Here is a 5,182-nt window from a genome sequence, read left to right as displayed (position 1 = left end):
AAAATGAAAATCATACTTCTCTATGGCAATTATCAAAGAACATTTAACTTAATAAACTTTGAAGAACTGAATTACAGGGAGTGATGGTGAGCCATGGGACACAGTTGCTTCCTTATCTAGGGAAAATGCCTGGTATATGTGTGGGAAAGTAGAGAAACAGGCCTCTGTAGATGAACAGATAGTAGACTTAAGGAAAAATCAGTCCAGACTTTAATAACAGTGTGAGTGACCATATTGTTTGGAATTTGGAAGGGATCTGTTATGGCTGGAATCTTAAAGTGTTCCCCAGAAGTTCACATGTTGAAGTTTTGATACCCAGCTGAAGGTGCTACTGGGATCTGGTGGAATGTGTAGGAGGTTGGGCCTGGTGGAGGTGATTTGGGTCATGGGGGATGTACCCTCGAGGGGGATATTGGAACCCTGGCCCTCTCTCTCTCTCTCTCTCTCTGCTTCTTGGCTACTATCAGCTGACAGCTTTACTCTACCACTCACTCCCACCATGATGTTCTGCCTCACCACAGACCCAAAGCCAACAGAGCCAGCTAACCAGGGACTAAAATCTCTGAGACCAAGTCAAAATAAACATTTCCTCTTTTTAGTTGTTTATCTCAGTTATTTGATACATCAAGAGAAAACTGACAGAAACACTTGACCCAAATACAAAAATAAATACAAAAAACACTTGACTGAATAATCAGCCCCTCCTGATTTTACCATACAAGTGGGAATGGAGAGAAGGCTGGAAAAGACAATTTTAAGTGCTTGGATTTTGGAACTATGTTGGAATTGAATGAAAGATGAGCCACAATAATGTGAAATCTCTTTCTCAGTTGTCTTCTTACTCAAATACAAACAAGACCAAAGAGGCATGCCACTCCACTGTGAAGGTATAGGAAGGTATGTATAGTGAGGTTAGTTGAAATGTTCTTGTTTCCATTAGGTATCAGAGATGCATTCAATTTAATTAACCCTTCAGATTAGTCTCAGCTCAACTTTACCCTTGAAATCTGAATGATTTCTGGGTATAGTAGTGCTCACCTGTAATCCCAGCAACTCCAGAGGCTGAAGCAGGAGGATCACATTTTGAGGCCAACCTCAGCAATTTAGCAAGACCCTAAGCAACTTGGTAAAGCCCTGTCTCAAAAAATAAAAAGGATTGAGGGTAAAGTACCCCTGGATTGAATCCCCAGTACAAAAAATAAATAAATAAAATAAACCAAAAACCAAAAAACAAAAAAAGGGAAGAGAAAGAAGAAAGAAAGAAAGAAATCTGAATGATCAGATTCTAATTCCAGCCACCTGGCAGAGAGAAGAACTTGCATTCACTAGAAAACAAAACAAAAACAAAAGCAAAACACCCTTGGGGATTCTTTTATATGCAATGTCTAGCATTCAGTTAAAAAAAATTACAAGCTATGTAAAGAAACAGGGAAAAGAGACCCATGATCAGGAGGGAAAAAGATAGTTTAAAGAAGTAGACACATAGATGGGGGTTGGGGATATAGCTCAGTTGGTAGAGTGCTTGCCTAGCATGCACAGGCCCTGGGTTCAATCCCCAGCACCACCAAAAAAAAAAAAAAAAAAAAAAAAAAAAAAAAAGGAGACACATAGATAGACTGAAACAAACAAAACATAATTCAAAATAAGATAATCAGAATTAAAAAGATGTTTCAGATGGTAAAAGGGCCATTTCATCAAGAAGACATCAATCCTAAATGGGTATCTACTAAATAACAGAGTACCAAAATACATGAGGCAAAACTGAAGGCATCAAAGGGAAAAATGACAGACCCATATTCATAGTTAGAATAACTGGGTAATCGATAGAACATGTACACAAGAATCACTATGGATATAGAATATTTAAACAATATTATCAATCAACCTGACCTCATTTACATTTATAGAACACCACGTCCAGCCACTGCATAATACACATGCTTTTCAAGTACATATGAGAAAAAATGTGATGAACTATGAAGCAAGTCTCAATAAATTCCAAAGAATAGAAATCACACTGAGTTTTGCAGAACTAAATAGGTATTTATATATCTAGAAATTGCTAAACATTTAGAAATTAAAGCAACAACTAATCCATGGGTGAAAGAATGAATCATAAGAGAAATTTAAAATATTTTATTTTTACTTATTTATGCAATATCTTTAGACTGGGGGTTGAACCCAGGGCCTTGTGCATGTGAGGCAAGCATTCTACCACTGAGACACATCCCCAGCCCCAAAGTATTTTAAATAAGTGAAAATAAAAACACAAATATCAAAAATTTTGAGATGCCTCTGAAGCAGTGCTAAAAGAGAAACTTTTGCTTTGAATACACAGCTGTTAAAAAGGAGAAAAGTTTAAAATTGATTACTATGTTTTCTCCTTAATAGTTTAAAATGAGGAACAAATGAAAATCAGTGTAAGTATTCCTTTCTAGGAAATAACAAAGACAAAAGTCAATGAACTAGAGAATAAATAATAGAGAAAATCAAACTAAGTCAAAGTTTAGTTCTCCAAAAATATTAATAAGATCTAAACACTCCTTGTGTTAGTTTGATAGGGCTGCCATAACAATATTCTAGAGTCTGAGCGGATTAAATATAAATTTATTTTCTCAGTTCTGGAGACTGGAAGTCCAGGATCAGAAGGATGCCAGCATGATCAGGTTCTGATGAGGGCCCTTTTTCTTGCTTCAGAGTAGGCTCTTGTGATATCCTTGCATGGCAAAGAGAGAGAGCAAACCCTCTTATAAGGGCTCTAATCCCATTATGGGGGCTTCACCCTTGTGACCGCATTTATACCTAACTCTCTCAAAATCTCCATCTCCAAATAGTACCACACCAATTCAATCCATAGCATTCCTAGCAAGACCAATCAATAAAAAAGAGAAACGAGCCAGGTGCAGTGGTGTACACCTGTAATTCCATCGGCTCAGGAGGCTGAGGTAGGAGGATTTGGAGTTCAAAGCCAGCCTCAGCAATTTAGTGAGGCACTTAGCAACTCACCAAGACCCTGTCTGTAATAAAATAGAAAAAAATGGACTGGGGATGTAACTGAAGGTTAAGCACCCCTGGGTTCAATTCTCAGTACCAAGGGGTGGGGGCGGGGTGGAAAGAGAGAGATATGAAATCAGTCAGAAATGAAAGAGGGGAAGAAGGCTGGGGTTGTAACTCAGTGGCAGAGCGCTTGCCTAGCATGTTGTGAGGCACCGGGTTCGATTCTCAGCACCGAATGTAAATAAATAAATAAAGGTCTATTGACAAATAAAAAATATTAAAAAAAAAAGAAATGAAAGGAGAAATCACTGAAGATCCTAAAAGTATTTAAAGAATTAATAATAAAACGTTAGGAACACTATTATGTCAATAAATTTAATAGCTTGATTGAAGTGGAAAATACAAATCTCTTAAAAACCACACTTCTCAAAATGAACAAAAAAAAAAAATAGAAAATTTATCATTAAGAAAATCGAATGTGTAACAAAAAATCTTTCCCATAGAGAAAATTCCAGGTCCAGATGGCTTCATGGGTAAGCTCTATTGACATTTAAGCATTAAACAGTACCAAGTAATATTGTAATCATTAGCCTTGTATATATGCCATTTTATACATATGCAGGTCCTTCTGTAGGATAATGTCCCCCACCTGGATTTGCTGGATCAAAAGGTAAGTACATTTGTTATTTTGATAGATATTGCCAGATTTCTTTCCATGCGGATTGAACCATGTTTTCTTTTTCTTTTATTCACATGATTTCTAAGTATATTTTTCATGCAGGACAGTTTTTCAGCCTTGATATACCATGACTGTGTAAAATTTCTCTTTCAGTGGCAACCTGTAATCTTTAATATATGGTAAGCATCTTGTCTGTTTTGAAGGGGATATAACAATGAATCTACCAGATATGGAAAATTCTGTTAAAAGTGAAAAAATAAATAAATAAAAATAAAACCATAGAGAAGATAATGTTAACAATTCTTATGTTTTTCTAAATTAAAAAAAATTTATAAATATCTTTTGATATAAAATTTTAGAATTTTATTACTCCAAATGATCTATGACATGAAACTTATTTATGATGGACTTCTAAGTCTTTCCTTATTGATGAGTACAAATATACTTTTATTGGATTATGAACTTTAACTGAAAATAATTGCCATTTCAATAAAGTATATGTATGTATTTTCAATGACAGGAGCATTATTTTTATTTAATGGTTATGTTACTTGTAATAATAAACCATTGCCTTTGTTGAAATCATTTTTTTTCTTTTTGTGGGGATGGAACTCAGGGCCTCCTGTATATTAGGGAGGTGTTCTACCATTGAGTACACCTCCAACTCCTGAAATTGTTTTTATTTCTGCAATATAAATTATTACTGATTCTTGAATGACATAAAAAATGTTCTAGGCTGTACTGATTTCTTTCTTAGAGTATAAGGAAATATGCTAGGCTATCATTTATTATTCCTTTTCTACTGCAGATTCAGAAGATTGTGGTTTTAATATTTAAAAGAAAATTAAAAATTGTACCCACTGTTTTCTATTCCTTAGTTTTTTGTACTATTTTATTATAGATTCCTGAATTTATAAATGTCAACACTGATCATCATAACTCACACAGGTGCCATTTCAGTTTTACTGAAGACAGAACCCAAACTAAAAGCCTAAAAATTAGAGCATTACCCCTCAGCATACAACAGGGGTGGTAAAGGTCTTCCACCTTCTAGATAGTTCTGTTCCCTTGTGGCCCTTTCAAAGTCATTCAGTGAATGTTTGATAGATCTGAGAAGAGAACACACTCCTCACAATGTCCACGTGAGCTCTAGAGAGTTGAGAAGTGTGCGTGGATAAAAGGGAAAACAGGACCAAGCAAAACAAGCAAGGACTGCCAGCGAGTCGGGCTTGAAGAAATGAGGGCAAGGTCCCTCCTCAAGGGCTTCAGGCTTTCCTCTCCTCCACCACCTGATTGCCTGGAAGTCAGCTGTGCACAGTGAAGATACAAATAAAAACTTCCTTTGATTTCTGGATGTCAGTAAAGATGTCACCTGTTGAGCAAAAAAATAGTACCTGTTACCATGCTCTTAACTCCTGCCACACACATTTTTTGAATGAATTTTGTGGGTAGTTTTTCTTCATTCTCAGAATTGTTATAGGGCAAGTTCATATGCTGTCAATTTTG

General features: G+C 35.8%; 1 non-coding gene across 1 annotated transcript; it reads left to right on the top strand.

Moving 5' to 3' along the window:
* The first annotated feature begins 1,495 nt into the window (after positions 1-1,495).
* Trnaa-agc (transfer RNA alanine (anticodon AGC)) lies at positions 1,496-1,567 on the top strand. Its single transcript has one exon. It is a non-coding gene; the product is annotated as a tRNA-Ala (tRNA).
* The last annotated feature ends 3,615 nt before the right edge of the window (positions 1,568-5,182 follow it).

This window comes from Sciurus carolinensis, chromosome 5 (genome assembly GCF_902686445.1).
Source record: "Sciurus carolinensis chromosome 5, mSciCar1.2, whole genome shotgun sequence".
NCBI classification, from domain to species: domain Eukaryota; kingdom Metazoa; phylum Chordata; class Mammalia; order Rodentia; family Sciuridae; genus Sciurus; species Sciurus carolinensis.
The sequence above is the reverse complement of the archived record's forward strand: the minus strand, read 5'-3'. Positions and strand labels throughout refer to the sequence as shown.